At 48.3% G+C, this 20993-nt stretch overlaps 1 protein-coding gene and 1 pseudogene across 2 annotated transcripts in view; both read right to left on the bottom strand.

The window, feature by feature from the left end:
* The window catches only part of LOC144585105 (uncharacterized), a 31110-nt pseudogene extending 13621 nt beyond the window's left edge, over positions 1–17489 (bottom strand). The window contains exons 1-2 of the transcript XR_013539603.1: positions 17367–17489; positions 3922–5944 (exon numbers count right to left, since the gene is read on the bottom strand). The product of XR_013539603.1 is annotated as an uncharacterized LOC144585105 (transcript). The remainder of the gene's footprint in view (positions 1–3921; positions 5945–17366) is intronic.
* Positions 1–17578, bottom strand: part of LOC140702922 (uncharacterized) — a 354469-nt gene extending 336891 nt beyond the window's left edge. Inside the window, exon 1 of the mRNA XM_078382545.1 lies at positions 17499–17578. The gene's annotated coding sequence lies outside the window, so the exon portion shown is untranslated. The remainder of the gene's footprint in view (positions 1–17498) is intronic.
* Between the last annotated feature and the right edge of the window lie 3415 nt (positions 17579–20993).

Here is a 20993-nt window from a genome sequence, read left to right as displayed (position 1 = left end):
ATTGCTATCTTCTATTTGTAATTGTTCCATCAGACCAATAGACAGGTTGTACTGTAGCTAAACACAAACATGCAACACCTGTATCTACAATAACTTTTTAATCGTCATTTTCTGTAATAAATAACAACTTTAGCCTGAAATGCACATAGTTTGATTTGTCTTATTTCGTCTGGACATACTAATCCTTGTTCCCACTCTTAACATTTACCTATATCCACTGTAGTATTTGACTTTTCCATATTTGCTCCACATAGGACATAGTTTAAGGCATCCAAACTATCCCATTCCTTTCAGTGGGCATTAGTTGTATTTGACAAATACCTGTTTTTACTCTCCCCTTCCCTCCAGGTTCCAAGGCATATAGTTCCACAAACATTGTTAATTTGTGTATTTGGCAAACCCCACATTTAGACCATTCTAAACCTATTGACACCCTAATCCGTGGTTGCAACCCTGCTTGTTTCACAAATGTTTTTACATGATTCCCAAATAGTACCATTTCCATACGGTCTAGCAGTTCATTGCTTGTTGCCCTACCATACAGGATATTAATATATTTCTCTAACTAGTTATTAGGTCTGTTCTTACAAACATCAGTAAGTCATCTATTCAACCACAAGCATACTATAAAGAGAATAAAGGAAAACAATTTTGTCCCAATGAATATCCAGTCTCCCAAGGACATCAGCATTTGATGGGCACCAATATATCCAAAATTTCCCATAAGAGAGCCAGCACAACACAAGACAAACAAGGAATACAAGGAAGTAACAGAGGAACATTGGCTGGTACTACTGAAAGAGAGAGCGAGAGAGAGAGAGAGAGAGAGAGAGAAAATATATAGATATAACTTGTACATGAACAAATTGGAAGATTGCATAAAGTACAAGACAAAGTATGATTCTAATAGGTATACAGACAGGCTATTTATACTTGGAAACAAAAGAGCATGCCTCGTACGATATATATCGAGATGTGCATTTGATCCAGATGGAAAATAGAAATGGGTTCATAGAAACTCAAACATTTAACATCAATTTTTAAAAAAGTCTTTAATGTTGGTGGACACGTCCAGAATTCTTTTAAAAAAAAGAAATTAATAAGTTACGCCATTGCTGGTTTACAAAGGTTAATTTGGTTTCTATTTTTCATTTTCCACAGGGAAAAGGAGTAACTCCTTTTCCCTGTGGGACTACTCCTCATTGCCATGAGGCCTTTTGGTAACTCTTCTAACCAATATTTACATTTTCAATTATCCCTTTAAACACTAATCACTATGTATAACAATATATGAGGTCTCTTTCACTTCCTGTTCTTTAAAAAACAGTAAAACTCTTATTACAGCCATTACATCTGCTTCCTGTCCTCCCAACAAGTTTTTCAGCAGGCCTCTCTCTCTCTCCCCCCTCCCTTTTTTTATAACTTATCCTAGAGGCTCCTTAGTATTAGTTATTGTTTTTCCTTTTAGCTTAAACAATCAGTCCTTAGCCTCTGTTCCCAACCTTTCTGGCCTCAACTTCCTTACTTTTTAAATGTTTTTCTAGTAATTTCACACTTCTATCTGTCTGGTACAAGTACAGTGGTGCCTCGCTTAACGAGTGCCTCATTTAGCGATGAATTCACAAAACGATGGGTTTTTTAGAAAATAATATGCACCGTTTAACGATGTTTCCTATGGTTGATTTCCACTCAGCAAAGTTTGGGACCATGCTTCGCATAGCGAATGCGTTTTTAGGTCCCCTGCTTCGCTTAGCGATGTTCGTTTTTTCATTTTAAAAAGAGTCTTAAAATGGTCAAAAACGGTTCTAAATGCTTGGATTCATTAGAGCACCTTCTAAAATGGGTGCAAACTTAATTTGGCTTTGAGCTGACTTTTCGTTAATTTTTGCTGAATTTTTTTCTCCCCCATAGGAAATAATGCAGCTGTCAAAATTTGACAGGTCCATTGCTTCCTATGGGGGAGGAAAAAATTCACAAAAAATTAACAAAAAGTCAGCAACTGTTCTAAATGCTTGGGTTCATTGGAGCAGCTTCTAAATAGTGTGCATACTAAGTTTGGCTTTGTTCTGAGTCTTCGTTAATTTTTGGTGAATTTTTCCCCCCAATAGGAAACAATGGAGCCCAAATTTTGACAGATCCATTGTTTCCTATGAGGGAGAAAAAAATTCACAAAAAATTCACAAAGACTCAGAACAAAGCCAAACTTAGTTTGCACACGACTTTGATGCTGCTCCAATAAACCCAAACATTTAAAACAGTTGCTGACTTTTCGTTAATTTTTTGTGAATTGTTTTCTCCCCCATAGGAAATAATGGAGCTGTCAACTTTTGACAGCTGTCAAAAGTTGGTGGGGGAGAAGGTGCAGAAACTATTCCAAGCATTTAAAACCATTGTAACCCTTTTATGACACACTTAAATTTGCAAAAATTGACTACGCTAAACCACTGAAAAGCATTGAAAAGGCTTCAATGCATTCCAATGGGAGAAACATTGTATCGTATAACGATGTTTCCAATTGGTTTTTTCGCTTAAGGATGGTAATCCGTTCCTATTGGAACGGATTAACCGGTTTTCATTGCATCTCTATGGGAAACGTGTTTCGCATAATGATGTTTTCCCCGTAGCGATGTGTTTTTTTGAACCAATTAACATCATTATGCGAAGCACCACTGTACCTTATACAATACATTTTAATTGTTTTGACACATAACCCTTTTATTCACTTACATCCAAAATTTTGTAATGATTGTTAGTCACTTTGGAGGCATCCGTCCAATTTATTTCAATGTCTTCTCACAGACCAGCACCCTGGTACCTAGTGTCTCTCTTCCATCGCACTTCTGACACCAATTTAAGTTACTACATAGGGTATGGGCCTTTACTTTAACAGAGATCTGCACTCCAAAGAGGCTGTAAAAACAGATTGAGCAACCATTTTTAGTTTTTCCACCATTTGCGCAACATTTATTTTCCAACGCATATAATGGTATACCAGATAATAAAGGGCCTCAAACACACTCCATTCATCTGATACTCACACTGACCCTGAAGTCCTGCCGTTGATGGAAGGTGTGTGTGCTTTGCTGTCTCCTGGTGTGCGACCATAGACACAAAGTGCGGGTGTTCATTGCGAGGCTGTTTCAGGAACACACCCATCATAGGAAAATCCATTATTTTTATAGTAGGAAGAAAACATGATGACTGCAAGTCCTCTTAGTAAAAAACGAATCATTGTTCCAGCTCCCGGGTTTTCCCTTAGGATTCCTGGACCGAAACAGATTCTTATCTCCATGTCCAGATATTTGTTTGTAGATCCTGTTCTCAGGCCTCTCAATGATTCATTTCCTTAATAAACCTATGTACTCCTTTTTCTCATTCTCCTTAGTTCAGCTTTTTCTATGGCCCTACTAGTGCACAGCTCCATTCGCAAAATGCAATTGTCAATCTCCATTTCCTTCATACAGTGGTACCTCAACTTAAGAATGTCCCTACATACGAACGATTCAAGTTAAGAATGGCTTTGTTCGCAAAAAGTTGCTTCAAATTCAGAACGGAGCCTCGACTTAAGAACCAAAAAAAGAAAGGAAAAAAAAACACCTTTCCTGCCCCTTTTTTGACCTAAATTCACCTTAGGTCAAAAGAAGAAGAAAAATTGCCCGCTAGTGGTAGATACAGATTAACCAGGTTTGCATTAGTTCCTATGGGAACTAATGCTTCGACTTAAGAACAGCGCCTCGACTTAAGAATGAAAAAAAGATACGGATTAAATGGTTTTCAATGCACTCCTGTGGGAAATGGTGCTTCAACTTAAGAACATTTCAACTTAATAACGCAGTCCCAATACGGATTAATTTCTGAAGCTAAGGTACCACTGAATGTCTTTGTTGCAGGGTCTAGCCTGGAACCCACTCTCACAGTCACATCTCCCCTGTGTGAATTCTTTGTTGTGAACTCAGTTGACTGCTGTTAGTGAAGCTCATTCCACATTCCATGCATTTATATGGTTTGTCCCCAGTGTGAGCATTTTTTTAATGTGAATTCAGGTTAGATTTCTGACTGAAACTCTTTCCACATTCCATGCATTTCTACGATTTCTCCCCAGTGTGAGTTCTTTGATAGAAACTCAGGGAATATTCCTGACTGAAACTCTTTCCTCAAACCATGCATTTATACGGTTTCCCTCCTGTGTGAGTTCTGTGATGGGAACTGAGGCTACCGCCCTGACAGAAGCTCTTTCCACATTCCATGCATTTATATGGTTTCTCACCAGTGTGAGTTCTTAAATGTAAATTCAGCAGACTGCTCTGACGGAAGCTCTTTCCACATGCCATGCATTTATATGGTTTTTCCCCAGTGTGAATTCTTTCATGTAACCGAAGGTGACTCTTCCGACTGAAGATCTTTCCACATTCCATACATTTAAAGGGTTTCTCCCCAGTGTGAGTTCTTTGATGTGAACTCAGCACACCACTCTGACTGAAGCATTTCCCACATTCCATGCATTTATATGCCTTTTCCCCAGTGTGAATTCTTTGATGCAAATGAAGACTCGCCTTCCGACTGAAGCTCTTTCCACATTCCATACATTTATATGGTTTCTCACCGGTGTGGGTCCTTTGATGTACCCTAAGTTGACCATTCTCACAAAAGCTCTTTCCACATTGCATGCATTTATATGGTTTTTCCCCAGTGTGAGTTCTTTCATGTAACCTAAGGTAACTACTCGAATTGAAGCTCTTTCCACATTCCATACATTTATATGGTTTTTCCCCAGTGTGAGTTCTTTGATGTGAACGCAGCCCACCACTCTGACTGAAACATTTCCCACATTCCAGGCATTTATGCAGTTTCTCCCCAGTGTGAGTTCTTTGATGGGAATGTAGGGTACTGCTCTGATGGAAGCTCTTTCCACATTCCATGCATTTATATGGTTTTTCACCGGTGTGAATTCTTTGATGTAAATGCAAGTTTGCCTTCCGACTAAAGCTCTTTCCACATTCCATGCATTTATATGGTTTTTTCCCAGCATGAGTTCTTTGATGGGAACTCAGTGAACTGCTGTGACTGAAGCTCTTTCCACATTCTATGCATTTATATGGTTTATCCCCAGCATGAGTTCTTTGATGGGAACTCAGGTAACTGCTGTGACTGAAGCTCTTTCCACATTCCATGCATTTATATGGTTTTTCCCCAGTGTGGGTCTTTTGATGTAACCTAAGGCCACCAATGTGACTAAAGCTCTTTCCACATACCAAGCATTTATGTGGTTTCTCCCCACTGTGGGTCCTTTGATGTAACCTAAGGCCCCCACTGAGACTAAAGCTCTTTCCACATTCCATGCATTTATATGGTTTTTCCCCAGTGTGAGTTCTTTGATGTGACCTCAGATGACTGCTCTGACTGAAGCACTTCCCACATTCCATGCATTTATATGGTTTTTCCCCAGTGTGAGTTCTTTGATGTGACCTCAGATGACTGCTCTTACTGAAGCACTTCCCACATTCCATGCATTTATATGGTTTTTCCCCAGTGTGAGTTCTTTGATGTGACCTTAGATGACTGCTCTTACTGAAGCACTTCCCACATTCCATGCATTTATATGGTTTCTCACTAGTGTGAGTTCTTTGATATGAATGCTGGTTCATCTTCTGACTGAATCTCTTCCCAAGTTCTATGCATTTATATGGTTTCTCCTCCATGTGAGTTCTTTTGATGGGAAATCAGGTTACTATTCTGATTGAAACACTTCCCACATTCCATGCATTTATAAGGTTTTTCCCCAGTGTGAGTTCTTTGATGGGAGCTGAGGTTACTGCTCTGACTGAAGCTCTTTCCACACTTTTTCTGCCTTTTAAGTGTGTGAAAAAAATTCATCCTTCATAGTTGTTTTTCCCCCACTGAAAAATGGCTGGCTCCATAAAATTCCTGTTGTCATGTTCATCACCTGATGGAAAGAGAAAATGAAAGATGATTGCAATGTAAATGAAATACTTTACTTGTCAGGATGAGTTTAAATCCCCAGGGCCACATGAACTGTATCTATGGATATTGAAAGAACTGGCTGAAGAAATGGCCCAACCACTGTACTCATACTCTCTTGCCATCATGGGATCTGGGCGAAGAGCCAGACAGCTGGACGAGAGCTGACATTGTCCCTACTTTCAGGAAGGGAAAACAGGGATCTGCAAACCAGTCAGCCTGACATCCATGTCAGGAAAAATTCTTTAATCAATTACAAAACAGACACTCTGAAAGCAGATTGAAAACAATGCAGTAAGAACTGAAAGCCAACAGAGAAAGACTGGAAGAATTCAGCATGTTTAGCTTTGAGAAAAGAAGCCTGAGGGGAAGAGATCCAATATTAAGATGGAATCCAGTGTTTCTCAGACTACAACCTTAAAGAGGACTTTGGGCAGATGACACAAAGCTGATTCTCAGGCAGAAATACATCACCTCTGGAAACTCTGAAAAAGAAATACTACAAAATCCATTTCCTCACATACACCAATCAGCCTAACATCAATCCCAGGGAAAATTCTCAAACACATTGTGCAAGCAGATTGAAAACTATGTATTAATAAATAGAAGCTCATGTGGATTTGTCAAGAACAAATCCTGCCGGATTAACCTGATCTCACTTTTTCACCTCCTTAACAGAAAGAGGGAATACTGTAGATGTAGTATAGCGGTGCCTCGCTTAACAATTAACTCGTTAAACAACGAATCCGCTTTACGGTGAGGTTTTTGCAATCGCAGTAGTGACTGCAAAACGATGTTTAGATAGGAAAATTTTGCTTGACGATGATCGGTTCCCTGCTTCGTGAACCAATTTTTTGCTAGACAATGATTTTCAAACAGCTGGTCGGCAGCTCTAAAATGGCCACCTGCTGTGCAAAATGGCTCCCCGCTGTGCTTTAGGACGGTTTCCTCACTTTAAAGGCACCAAAAATGGCCACTCCATGGAGGATCTTCACTGGACGCTGAGGCATTTAGCCCATTGGAATGCATTGAACTGGTTTTCAATGCATTTCAATGGGCTTTTTCATTTCGCTTGACGAGGATTTTGCTTAACAGCAATTTCAACGGAATGAATTATCCTCGTCAAGCGAGGCACCACTGTATATCTTGACATCAGCAAAGCTTTTGAGAAAGTTCCCCATGATCGCCTGATTAGCAAGCTAACTAAGTGTGGGCTGGATAGAACAACTGTCACGTGGATACAAAATTTGCTCCAGGATCGTACTCAGAGGGTGATGATTAACGGGTCCTTCTTCAAATGGGAGGAGATAATAAGTGGGGTACCCCAAGGCTGAGTGTTGGTCCCAGCGCTTTTCAACATTTTATTAATGATGTGGATTGGGGATGCAAGGAACGCTAATCAAATCTGTGGATATCACAAAACTGGGAGGCCTAGCCAATATCCTGGAAGACAGGGAAAAAAATCAAAATGATCTCAATAGGCTGATCTCAAAATGATCTCAAAATGAGATCAATAGGAGACCTGGGATGAAAACAACAGAATCAAATTTTAAAAGGAGAACAGCAAAGTCCTGCACCTTGGGAAAGCCTATTTGCCTCGGCCTGCTGGACAAGGGTCTCTTCAAATTGGAAGAGGCCATGATGCCCCACCTGCCTCCAGGCTGAAGGCTTAGGTTTCCCATCTGTAGAGGTCAATTCCTAAGGCCTTCAGATCCCATTTGCAGATATCTTTGTGTGGCAGCTGCAGTCTCCCTCTGGGGTGATTTCCTTGCACTAATTCTCCATACAGGAGATCTTTTGGAATCTGACCATCAGCCATGCTCACAACATGCCCAAGCCAACGTAGACATCACTGTTTCAATAATGTATACATGCTAAAAATTCCAGCTCATTCTAGGTCTGCTCTATTTGGAAATTTGTCCTGCCAGCTGATACCAAAAATGTGTCAAGGACAGCACAGGAGAGTGCTGAGGACACAGGCTCTATAGGCCTGCCGTCGGTTTTTTTAATTAAGCCATACTCTCTTTGTGAATCTAGAGAACTTGGTAGCTGCTTTGCCAATGCGTTTATCCAGCTCGACATCTAGGGAGAGAGTGTCAGAGATCATTTAGCCAAGGTACACAAAGTCATGAACAACCTCCAATTCTTCTGTCATAGAAATGGAGGGAGGGGAGTCCACACCCTGGCCTACAACTAGTCTTTTTTGCAGGCTGATTGTTTCATGAGTTGTTGTTGGAGGGCTTCAGCAGAGTGGGCAATAATGCCTGCATCTTTGGCGAAGAGAAAGTCCTGCATGCATTTCTGTTGGACTTTGGTCTTTGCTCTCAATCTAGAGAGATTAAAGAGCTTTCTGTCTGGTGTACTTCAGCATGACAGCAAAAAAGATCTCAAACAAGTTTGGTGCAAGGACACAGCCCTGTTTCACTCTGCTTCGGATGTCAAAGGGATCTGATTTTGAGCCATTAAAAACTATGGTGCCCTTCATTTACTCATGAAAGGACCTGACAATGTTAAGGAGTCAAGGTGGATATCCTATCTTGGGGAGTATTTTAAAAAGGCCATCCCTGCTAACCAAATCAAAAACCTTTGTAAGATCTACGAAGGCCACAAAGAGTGGCTGCTGTTGTTCCCTACATTTCTCCTGCAAGTCTCCCGCACATTGTGATTCTGGATAGACTCTGTCTGCAAGCACTTGGGAGTCTCTTCAGCACAACACGGGGCAAGCTGCTTCCCTGCAACACTGAGAAGAGAGATGCCACGTGTAGATCTAGGTGGAAGGCATTCTGGCAAGTATCAAGGTCCTAAACCATTTAGGGCTTTGTATGTCATGATTAACACTTTGAAGTCAATGCGGAAACAAATGGGCAGCCAATGCAAAGCAGCCAGAATAGGAGAAATATGCTGGAATTTTCTCATTCCACTAAGTAATCTGGCTGCCACATTCTGCACATTTGAAGTTTCCGCATCAATCTCAAAGGTAGCCCCACGTAGAGTGCATTACAGTGGTCTAATCTTGAGATTACAAGCGCATGGACCAGAGTGGTGAGGGCCCCCACATCAAGATAGGGACGCAGCTGGGCAATTCGCCACAGATGGTAATTGGTGGAATGGACCACTTACGTCACCTGGGTTTCCATGGTGAGTGCCAGGCCCAGGTGTACTCCCAAGCTGTAAACCTCACTCTTCGCGCTGAGTCATTCCCCCAAAAAGAGGGAGTTTCCCAAGTCATCAATGGAGGGGCCACCCACCCTCAGGGCCTCCGTTTTGTCTGGGTTCAGCCTCAACCCATTCTTCTGCATCCATTGCAGCACAGCCTCCAAGCAATGCTGAAAGGACAGAACAGCATCCACTGAAGTAGGTGAAAAGGAGATGTAGAGCTGCGTTTCATCAGCATACTGATGGCACGAGGCTCCACACCTCCTGATGACCCCACCCAGCAGCCTCATATAGATGTTAAACAGCATTCGGTAGATGATCGAGCCCTGCAGAACCCCACAATTGAGACTCCACGGGGCCGAGACACTCCCCCCAAGCTGAACTCTCTGAAGACAGTCCTCCAAGTAGGATCAGAGCCAGGCAAGCACCAGACCACCGACTCCCAACTCGGAGAGCCTCCCCAGGAGGATACCGTGGTCAACGGTATCAAAGGTGGCTGAGATATCGAGGACGACCAACAGACATTTTGCCCCTGTCAGCCTCCCTCAACAGGTCATCCAACAGTGCGACCAGTGCCGTTTCTGTGCTGTGGCGCGGCCAGAAGCCCAACTGGAATGGATCCAGGGCATCAGTTTCATCCAAAAGAGCCTGAAGCTGATCAGCCACCACCCTCTTGACCACTTTACTAAAGAAAGAAACATTGGTGACAGGCCTAGAATTGCCAATATCATCCGCCGCCAAATTTGGTTTCTTTCTAATGGGCCTAATGAGTTTCTCCTTGAGGGCAAGAGGAATGTTGACCTCCTGGAGATACCCGTTAATTATCACAGTAGCCCATTCCGTTGTTACAGGCCTGGCTACTTTGATTAGCCAGGCCAGGCAAGGGTCAAGAGAGGAGGTGGTTTTCCGGCAGTGATCAAGTGCTTTGTCCACCATATCTGGGGTCACAGGCTGAAAAAATTCAAGACTTACCGGGCGAGGTGGAGCGCTGGACATCTCTGATCCACCGTATTTAAAAAAGGAGAGAGATCCCGGCGGATGGTCTCCACTTTTGATTTTTAAAATGCTGCAAATTGGTCAGGTGAGATATTAGTAGGAGGTTCATCACCTAGACCAATTCTGGATAGATCACGAACATGGAAAAGTTCGAGCGGCTGATTTCAAGCTTCGCTTATTTGGTCAGCAAAGTGTCATCGTCTAGCAGCCTTCACCTTGGTAAGGTAATGGTTAGTCGTGATCCTGACAGCTTTCTTATTATAATAATGCCACCTATGTCCGCTGCTATCTATATCTCAGAGCACAGCTGAAGCCAATAATCGTTGGAACATCTCCTGGTAGCCTGTTTGACTTTGGTACGAAGAGGTCAAAGAGTCTGCATGTTGTACTCACTAGGCAGGCTTTGTATGCTGCTAGAGCTCTCCTCTTTCCCTTGACGGCTGACATCAAGTTCTCCAAATGGGTTTTGAGCCAGTCTGCCATCATATGTGGACGAGGTGCTGTTATAAACAGCGTTCTTGAAATGTTCCCATCATTCTGGTGCATTTGCACCAGCTGGACCTGGAAGGGTTTCCTCAAGAGCTTGGGTAACTTCCTCCCTTTTCTCTGATTGCGAGTCTTGCTGATGTCAATACGTGGTCTTCCTTCCTTTTTTGTGTGATATAATCTCTTTGTTCGCAGTTTCTGCCCTGCTTTTCTCTCTGGATAAAACTAAGGCTTTTCCTGCAATGCTTCCAGGAAGTCCCACTAAAAAACACACACACACACAGGGAGGAAATCCCTTCACTCACCCCCACCCCAATTCTTGCAGTGGATCCCCAGCCTGGGATCTGGTCAGTCCTTCCCTCACCTCCATTCAGAGCCACTGAACCAAGTCCTTCTGAAGAGTCCCCTTCAAACACCATAGACTGGGAGGGGGAGGGGGATCCAGAAGAGGCTCAGGATGGCAGGCCAGGCATCTGGGGGGCGGAGGGAGGGAGGGAGCCCTGTCACCTCCAGCTGAACCCCCGCTTCACCCCAAAGTCCCATTTCTGGGTCCCCTTGTGTCCCACCCCCTTTGCAGCCCCCTCCCTCCTTCCTGCTGCAGCCTATACAGTGGTGCCTCGTTAGACAATGATAATCCGTTCCACTGAAATCGCTGTATAGCGAAATCATTTAGCGAAAACCATTTCCCCATTGGAATGCATTGAAACCTGTTTAATGTGTTCCAACGTGGAAGAATTGTCGTTGTCTAGCAAAGATCGGCCATAGGAAAGCCACTTTGTGAACCACCGATTAAATAGCTGTCTTGCGAAGCTTAGATCCAGAAAACACCCATTTTGAGTGTGGAGGGAGCTGTCAAAATCATTGTCTAGTGAAAATCGGTTTGCGAAGCAGGGACCAAACACTGTCCAGTGAAATTCCCCCTTAGGAATCACTGTTTTGCGAATTGCTATAGCAATCGCAAAAAGTCGATGTCTAGCGAAAAACTGTCATGCAGGGTAACTGTTTAGTAAGGCGCCACTGTAGCTCGCTTCCCACTTGGGGTGGTGTTTGAGGGAGAGATTGCCTGGAGGAAGGAGAAATTGGGGGGAGATAGAGCTCTGAGCGACAATTCCCCCCCCCCCAAAAAGTGTGCATGCAGGATCTGGGGAAAGAAGGGGGTCTCCTCGCAGGAAAGCTGAGGAAGAGCCACCAACACATGCACAGAAAGGGCCCTGGTGTCTTGCTGGGGGGATCAAGACCCTCTGCCCACCCTCCAAATTTAGGCCCCCCTCCGCGAGGAAGAAGAGGAGGAGGAGGCCGGGGACAAAAATAGATGCTTCCCCATTCCCCCTTGCAAGGCCTTCCCACATTGAAGACTGGGAGGGAGGAGGGGCCCAATCTGGATTACACGGAGCCACCAACACACCCAGAGAAAGAGCCCGTTGGTCTTGCTGGTGGGGAAGGGTAGGATCAGGTCCCCTCCCAGATCCCCCTGCCCTCCAAATTTGCCCCTTCCACCTGAGGAAGAGGAGGTGGCTCAAGAAAAAAAATACACTTCTCCCCTCTTGCAAAGCCTTCCTGCATTGCAGAGCAAGGAATCTCCCTTGGACAATGCAGCGGCCCAGGGATCAGCTCCTCTTCTTCTTCTCCCTTTGATCTGGAAGGAGGGGTGGGGGGAGGGGAGGCCCCACAAGAAAGCTGGTGGGGGGAGTGGAAGGGGCGGAGCCTCATGGGGGCAGAAACGGGAGAGAGGAAACCCATGTGGTCCTTGCGAGAGCCTCCTGGTTTCCCCTCCACCAACAGCATCATTTCATGGCAGCCCTCCCCCGCAGGAAAAAAATAGCCTTCCCCCTCTGGCAAACGGGAGGAAGGCTGGCCAAGAGGGAGGGGCCCTCCAGGCCCCCCCCCAGTTTTAAACATTCCCTGCGGGACCGGGAACCAAGTCCAGGATCGATCCCTGGGGAGGGAAGGCTGGGGGGTGGGGCAGAGGAAAGAGAAAGCTTGGGGGAGGCCTTTCTGGAGGGGGAGGAGCCCCCAGCCCTTCCCCCTTTCTTGAACCAGCCCTACTCATGCACGCGCACACACAAGGGCTTCCCTCCTGCTCTGCCTGCCAGGAAGGCCAAACGGGCCAGGAAATCCGTCTCAAAGCTAAAAGGAGCAGATCTGGAAAACTGGCCAGAAAAGGCACATTGCTGCTCCCGCCCCGCTTTCTCCTCCTCTTCCTTCTTGAAGGCTTCTCCGTGTTTTCCAATTCCCCCTTGTTCCAGACATGGGGTTTCTGCAACGTCAGCCTCTGTGCCAAATCCAAAAGGGGCCAGGGTCCCCTGAGCCAGCCCGGCATGATTGGGCCCCTCCTGACCTGACGGGGAGCCTCTCTCCCTCCACTCACCCACTTGACCCGCCCAGGTTTATTTATTATTATTTATTTATTTTATTTTATTTCCCGCCTATCTAGCCAACTCAGGACCACTCTAGGCGCCTAACAATCAGCAAATAATAAAAGTATACATATATAAAACAGCATAAATAATAAAAACCTTACAGAGAGAGAAACCCAGTGGAGAGGAAAAGAAGAGGGATATCAGAAATTGTCTGGTGGAAAGGCCTGCCGAAACATCCATGTCTTCAGTTGATTCTTAAAGATACCCAGCGAGGGAGCCCCGCGAATCTCAGGAGGTAGATCGTTCCAGAGGCGAGGAGCCACCTCTGAGAAGGCCCGATTTCTTGTCTTCTCCTTCTGGGCCTCCCTCAGCGTTAGGCTCCTCAGCCTCACCTCCTGGCTCACACGAGTGACACGGGTAGATCTTGGTGGGAGTAGGCGTTCCGCCAAGTATCGAGGTCCTAAACCGTTTAGGGCTTTATAAGTAAGCGTCAACATTTTGAAGTTGATGTGGAATTGGATGGGCAGCCAATGCAATGCAGCCAGAGTGGGCGAGATATGTTGGAATTCTCTCACTCCACTGAGTACAGTGGGGTCTCTACTTAAGAACTTAATCCATTTTGGAATGGTGTTCTTAAGTTGAAACGTTCTTAAGTTGAAGCAAAATTTCCCATAGGAATGGACTGAAAGCCAATTAATCCGTTCTGGCTGTTTTTTTGTTATGTAGAGGTGCATTAATACATACTCTACCACTAGGGGGAGAATTTTTTTTTAACCTAAGATGACCTAAGGTTAAAAAGAGAGCAGGAAAGGTTTTTTTTCCTGTTCTTATCTTGGATTTCTGTTCTCAAGTAGAAGCAAAATTTAGCAAATGGAGCTGTTCTTAAGTTGGATTGTTCTTAAGTAGAGACGTTCTTAAGTAGAGACCCCACTGTAATCTCGCCCCCGCATTCTGCACCACCTGTAGTTTCCGCAGCAGCCTCAAAGGAAGCCCCACATAGAGCGCATTACAGTGGTCCAATCTTGAGATTACGAGCACATGCACCAAGGTAGTGAGGGCCCCCACGTCAAGATAGGGACGCAGTTGGGCTATCCGCCTAAGGTGGAAAAAGGCAGATCGGACCACAGACGCCACCTGGGATTCCATGGTGAGCGCCGGGTCCAGTTGGATCCCCAAACTGCGGACCCCATCCTTGGCGGGCAGAGTCACCCCCCCAAAAGAGAGGGAGTTTCCCAAATCCCCAACTGAGGGAGGGGAGGGGAGGGGAGGGGAGGGGAGGGGAGGGGAGGGGAGGGGAGGGGAGGGGAGGGCCCACCCTCAGTACCTCTGTCTTGTCCGGGTTCAGCTTCAGCCCGTTCTCCTGCATCCACTGCAGTACGGCCTCCAGGCAGCGCTGAAGGCACAGAACAGCATCTCCTGCGGTTGGCAAAAAAGAGATGTAGAGCTGGGTGTCATCCGCATACTCATGACACAAGGCTCCACACCCCCTGATGACCCCACCCAGCGGCCTCATATAGATGTTAAATAGCATTGGGGAGATAATCGACCCCTGTGGAACCCCACAATTTAGGCTCCACGGGGCCGAGATGCTCTCCCCAAGCTGCACTCTCTGGGGACGGTCCTCCAAAAAGGAACAGAGCCAGGCCAATGCCAGGCCATCTATTCCCATCTCGGAGAGACTCCCCAGGAGGATACTGTGGTCAATGGTATCCGAAGGCCACTGAGATGTCAAGGAGAACCAACAGAGACACTTTGCCCCTGTCGGCCTCCCTCAGTAGGTCATCGCACAGGGCGACCAATGCCGTTTCTGTACCATGGCACGGCCTGAAGCCCGACTGAAATGGATCCAGGGCATCTGTTTCATCCAGGAGTGCTTGGAGCTGATCGGCCACCACCCTCTTGACCACCTTGCTTAAGAAAGAAATGTTGGTGGCGGGTCTATAATTGCCAATTTCATCCGCCGCCAAACTAGGTTTCTTCCTAATGGGCCTAATGAGCGCGTCCTTCAGGGCAGATGGAAACCTGCCCTCAAGGAGAGACCCATTAATTATTACTGTGGCCCATTCTGTTGTTAAAGGCCTGGCTGCTTTGATTTGCCAGGCTGGGCAAGGGTCCAAAGAGGAGGTGGTGGCTCGACAGCGGTCAATTGCTCTGGCCACAGTCAAGTCAATATTTTCCTATGAGAGTGGTTCTTAAGTCAAAATGTTCTTAACTCAAGCCGTTCTTAAGTCAAGACCCCACTGTATTTCATTGGAGAACATCTCGCTGCGCATGCGTGACTCCCCCTCTCAGCTGAGAGGCAGGCACATGCGCACAGGCAGTCCAGCGTCTGGAAGCAGCTGTTAACCTTCCTCTCCGGTCGGCAGCCATGGGGGCAGCAAACATGAAAGGTCAGGAAGATAAGATTGGTAAGAAGGCTCTCTCCCGCCTTTCCCTCTCGAAAAGAAACCCACACGCAGGAGAGGCTGCTTCTGTTCACCCTCCAGGATCCCACAAGAAGGAAGGAGACATTCGGGAGAGCCCCCACGCCAGGCTGCGTCTCACCCAAAGCAGTTAAGGCAGGGTGGCGCTCAGCAGGATTGGGAGCTAAAACAATAAGAAGATTCTGCACACGTTCAGAGAGGCAGTGTGGTAGATACCCAAAGGGGGGGGGCTCCTGCAGTCTGGGCTCAAAGCCCCCCTTGGCCGAGGAAACCCACCGGTCGTGTGCATGCTTCTGGGGCCTCCCTTTGGCAAACCCAAGGTCTCTTCCCCACCCCCTGGGGATGAATGGAAGTCACTTTAGAGGCTATGAAACCGAGCGGAAAGAACAGAAAAAGCAACGTGAAGGAGATGTCCTCTGCGAGGGGCAGAGAAGAAGAACGGGTCGGGTCGGGTCCAGCCCATCTCTGTGGCCTCTCGGTCACTCGGGAGCGGCTACGGGAGACCTGGGGGGGACGCAGCCCCCTCCCCAAAGGCTCCTGGGGCTGCCGGCGATGGGGACCAAATGCTCCGACCTCCTTATCCGAGCGGCACAAGGCTGACGGGAGAGTGGCTGGCTCTAGAGCTCTGGGGTTCAGGATCGGTGGCTGCTCGGATCCGGAGGTTGGGGGTTTGATTCCCCACCCCCACCCCAATTGGGCCGCCTCCCGCGAGAAGAGCCAGCCGGGGCGGCCTTGGGCCAGCTCCACCGTCGCAGGAGAAGGAAAGGGGGAAAGCGCTCCTGAGGACTCTCTTCCTGGGAAGCCTGGCCGGGGGGGGGGGGGAGAGAGATCTCCTTCCAGCCTCTGTCCCCAAAACCTGTGGCCTGCCTGGGCCTCTTTGTGCTCTGCTTTCCTCTCCGGATTAAAAAAAGGCATTTCCCTCAAGGACTCCAGGAAGTTCCCCACAACTAACACATACCTAAACACACAAAGGGAGGGAGGAAATCCCTCCACCCAACCTCCTTTCCTGCAGGGGATCCCCAGCCTGGGATCTGGTCGGGGAGGGGGGATCTGGTCGGCCCCTCCCTCTCCTCCATCCAGAGCTTCTGAAGAGTCCCCTTCAAACACCATAGACTGGGAGGGGTGATCCCGAAGAGGCTCAGGATGGCAGGCCAGGCATCGGGGGGGGGGCGGAGGGAGGGAGGGAGCCCTGTCACCTCCAGCTGAACCCCCGCTTCACCCCAAAGTCCCCTTTCTGGGTCCCCCTTGTGTCCCACCCCCTTTGCAGCCCCCTCCCTCCTTCCTGCTGCAGCCTATACAGTGGTGGAGGGAGGGAGCCCCCTTTGCACCCAGCTGACCCCCCCTCTTCTACCCCATTTCTGAGACCCTCCCCCTTCCTGCCCCCCCTTTGCAGCCCCTTCCCTCCCTCCCTCCCCCTGCTTCCCACCTGGGGGAGTGAGGTTGGGGAGGTCCCTGGAGGGCGGAGACATTGGGGGGGGGAAGAATGACCCCGGGGTGACGCTCCCTGCTTCCTCCCCCCCAAAAAGGGTGCCTGCAGGATCTGCGGAAAGAAGGGGGGTCTCCTCGCAGGAACGCTGAGGAGGACCCACCGATACATGCACACAAAGGGCCCTGGTGTCCTGCTTGGGGGGGCTCGAGACCCTCTGCCCGCCCTCCAAATTTACCCCCCCCACAAACACACACACACACTCCGCGAGGAGGAGGAAGAGGAGGAGGAGGAGGCCGGGGACCAAAATAAATGGATGCATCCCCATTGCCCCCCTTGCAAGGCCTTCCCGCATTGAAGACCGGGCGGGAGGAGGGGCCCAATCCGGATTGCACGGTCTCTGGGGGGGGTAAGGGGGGTCGGCTCTTTTTCTTATATATATATATATATATATATATATATATATATATATGCAATCCCTCCGAACACTTATACCAACACGCCCCCCCCCCCCTCAACCCCGGTCTTGCAGTGGCTCACCTCCTTGCCGGTCCTCCGGCGGGAGGGAAACTCGCGAGGAATCCCGTCCCCTCGCCTGCAAAGCGGCCTCTTCTTCTTCCCCGGGGATCCTAGAGGGGCGGGGTAGGAAGAGGGCGGAGCCTGGCTTCCCACCTCCGGTTCCCCTTCGACGCCGCCTCGCCGGGAGCAGCGCCTCTTCTGCTTCTTCCCCCTTTCATAGCTCTAGGTTTCCCTGTTGGCTTGAATGGGAAAGAGGGGGAGGGGAGGGTCCCGCAACAAAGAGGGTGGGGGGCAGGGCGGGAGGGGGACGGAGCCTCAAAGGGGGGGAGGGGCAGGAACAGGAGAAGGGAGACGGACATGGGGGGGGGGGCTGCGAGAGAGCCTCCCTGATTCCTGTCCCCCCCCTCCCCACCAAAATGCACTTTTTAGGGCCTGCAGAGCATTTCCCGCCGGAAAACAAAGCAGGAAAGTCGGGCGGGGGCGGGTGGGGGATATATAAGTGTTCGAAGGGATGGCAGAGATATATATATATATATTTTAAAAAAACTCAGAAGAAGGGCCATTCTCACACTCACGTTCACACTCCCTCCCTCCCTCCCTCTTTTTCGACATCCCCCCCCACAACCTCCCCCCCTTTTTTTTTCCTGACTCGTCTCGGCTGTTAAACCAACTGACTTGGAAGAGGCCTTAAGACGAGTCTCCCCCCCGGAGTTCCCACCGTGGCTCCAGGGGCGTCGGTTTCCTCTCCCAGTTGGCTGCCATGCTTGTGTTTCCTCCTCCGGGGAGCCCCTCCGTTCTCGAAGTTTTCTCTCGGTCTTCTTGCTCTACCAGCCGGGTGGCAATGTAGGAAAAACAGTCTCACGGCTTTTCCACATTCCCATGTCTTCACATCATTGCACATTGAACCTAACCGACTCCATGTTCTTCTTTGACTACAGATCCCATGCTCCTACAAACCATGACGAGGTAGATCAGGCCCAGGGGCCCCTCGGAGTCCCCCTCCCTGTCTCTCCCCCAGTGGCCCCCACCAGATGATGCCTTTGGGAGCCCACGAGACCCCCAGGCTCCTCTCTCCGGAGACCCCTCCTCCCCTCTTTCCAGCATGGATGGGCTGCTTCTGCGCATGTGCCTGACCTTCCGCTGAGAGGGGGACTCACGCATGCGCAGTGAGACTTTCTCCAAATAATTTTTTTTCAAAAATTAGAAAAACGTTTTTTGAGAGGCAGCCCAGAACTGTCTCTGTGCACGTAGCTCAGCTGAGAGGTGGGACCCTGTGTGCAGACAGCCCAGTCTCCAGGAATTGGCTGGGCTACCTCTCAAAAATTAAATTTAATTTAATTTAATTTTTTTCTTTTTTTTCCTTTTTTTTTTTTTTTTTTTGAAAGGCAGCCTGGACAGCTCGTGCAAACAATTCAACCCATTTTTGCATGGGATGATCAGGGACAGATCCTGCCCCTCTTCTGTATGGCAGCCTTTCAAGTCTTTGAAAAGTGCTATCATTTCAGCCCTCAGTTTTCTTTTCTCAAGGCTAAACATGCCCAGTTCTTTCCGTCTTTTCTCTGGAGGCTTGATCTGTCCCCTGATCATCCTCCTCTGAACTTTTTCCGAGGATGTCAGCATCCTTCTTGAAGAGTGGTGTCCAGAGCTGGATGCAATAATCAAGGCGACGCCAAAACTGTGCTGAATTGAGAAGGACTAGCACCTTGCAGGATTTCGAAACTATACTTCTGTTACTGCAGCCTAAAATAGCATTTCCCCCCCCCTTTTTTTTTGTAGCCACGTCACATGCTGGCTCCTGTTCAGCTTGTCATCTATTTTGACAAGATCTTTTTTTGCTTATAGTGTTGCTGAGACAAGGATACCCCAACATGTAACTGGGTGACTGGTTTCTTTTTTCAAGGTGCAGGACGTTTCCCTTCTCCTTGTTAAATTTCATTAGCAGGTGGCCTATTTAGGAATGCCGCCAAGAGGCCAAACACACGTAGAACCATAGAATCACGGAACAGTGAAGTTGGAAGGGGCCCAGAAGGCCATCCAGTCCAGCCCCCTGCTCAAGGCAGGGATACTGTCAAAGCAGATCTGCCAGGGGATGGCCTAAGTTTTCCTTGAATGCCTCCAGGGTCGGAGGACTCCAAAATAGGCGAAACAGAAAACCCAGAAGGGAGCTGGAGGCATCGCTCTGCCTCACTCCCATCTGCTGACTTCTGTTCCAGGCTTGGGAGTGAAGTCCTGAGAAGTCCGGGCTGAAACGTTCACCTCCTTTTTTTACGTAATTTTTAAATCCTTACTTTGGTTCCTCAAAGCAGAAGTTCCTTCTTCAGTTCCCTCTTCAGGATCCCAAAAGGGGGAAGAAGAGACTCACAAGAGCCCCATTGGGAGAAAGGGGGCAAGAAGGTCCTACCCCCCCACCCAAAGAAAGTGGAGGGAGCCCAAGCCAGCGAAGAGGGGAAAGGGGACAAAGAGGAAAAGGGGAAACTCACCCACCCCTGTCGGACGTGAGGGGAAGAGAAATGGAAGGAGACGAGGAGTCAGAAGGACGAGGAGCAGAGAGAGCGAGTGAGTGAGAGAGAGAGAAGTGAGAGGCCAGAAGGGTAGAGGGGAACAGAGTAAGCTCTTGCTAGAAGGGTGGGAAGGTTTCTAGATGGAGAACTCGTGGATTCCTATCTGGGGGAGGATGATGAGACCAAGGGAAGAGGCAGAAAGGGGAAGGAACCCTCGCTCAACCTTTCCACTGGGGCAAACGGGAGAGTAGAGAATGGAGCCGGAAGATAAGGGAAGAGTGGACACAAATAGCAGAGGAGGAAAGAGAGTGTAGAACGGAAGAACCATCATCCACGCAGGGGTGTGGAATCGCCTCCCCAGAGGAGACGGCCGGAGTGGGAGAGGGGTGGACGGAGGAGACCCTCTTGCATCGGCCGGTGTCAGCCTCAAGGGAAGCCCCACAGAAAGAGGATTACGGCAGTCTAATCTTGAGAATATCCGTGCCTGGACCAATCCGGGGAGTGACAGGGCGTCCTGGCAGGGGAGCAGCTGCGCAATTCATCTGAGAGGGAAGTGAACGGATCGGACCACTGGCACCACCGGGTTGTCCATTGGCAGCCTCGGGTCCAGAAGGAGGCCCAGCAAGCGTTGGGAACCACCGAAGTCACAGACAAAAGGGGAACCCAGATGGAGGAACCCCCCCCCCAATCTTCTTTGGGTTCAGCCTTAGTCTATTGTCCCTTTTATCCTCCCAATGAAGGAGAAGGTGGGAACAGAAATGTCGTTCCCTGTTAACATCATCAGAGTCCGAAGTACAGGTGGAGGGTGCAAAGCAAAACCCCCCAGTCTGGCTTGTCTGTCAAGGGGGAACAAGAAGGGAGGCTTGGAAGGGAACCCCACCCACACACATGGCCCAAATCAGGACGACCAAGGTTTGCCTCTTGTCAAGAGGACCTGCCCTTGGGGAGCATGGGGTTGGGGTGAGCAGGACTGAGATTTTATTTTAAATAATACACCTAAATAAGATGCAAAGAAAACCGTACCCCCAAACACCAGCACTTTGCACATGCTCAAAGAAGAACTGTGCTGTCATGGATGGAGTCCCAGACGGGAAACCAGGAGACCTGGATTCAAATCCTTCCTGGGCCAGGAAAACTGAGAGGAGAG

The sequence above is a fragment of the Pogona vitticeps genome, chromosome Z (assembly GCF_051106095.1).
Source record: "Pogona vitticeps strain Pit_001003342236 chromosome Z, PviZW2.1, whole genome shotgun sequence".
In the NCBI taxonomy this organism is placed as follows: Eukaryota; Metazoa; Chordata; class Lepidosauria; order Squamata; family Agamidae; genus Pogona; species Pogona vitticeps.
This window is presented reverse-complemented; position numbering and strand designations above follow the sequence as displayed.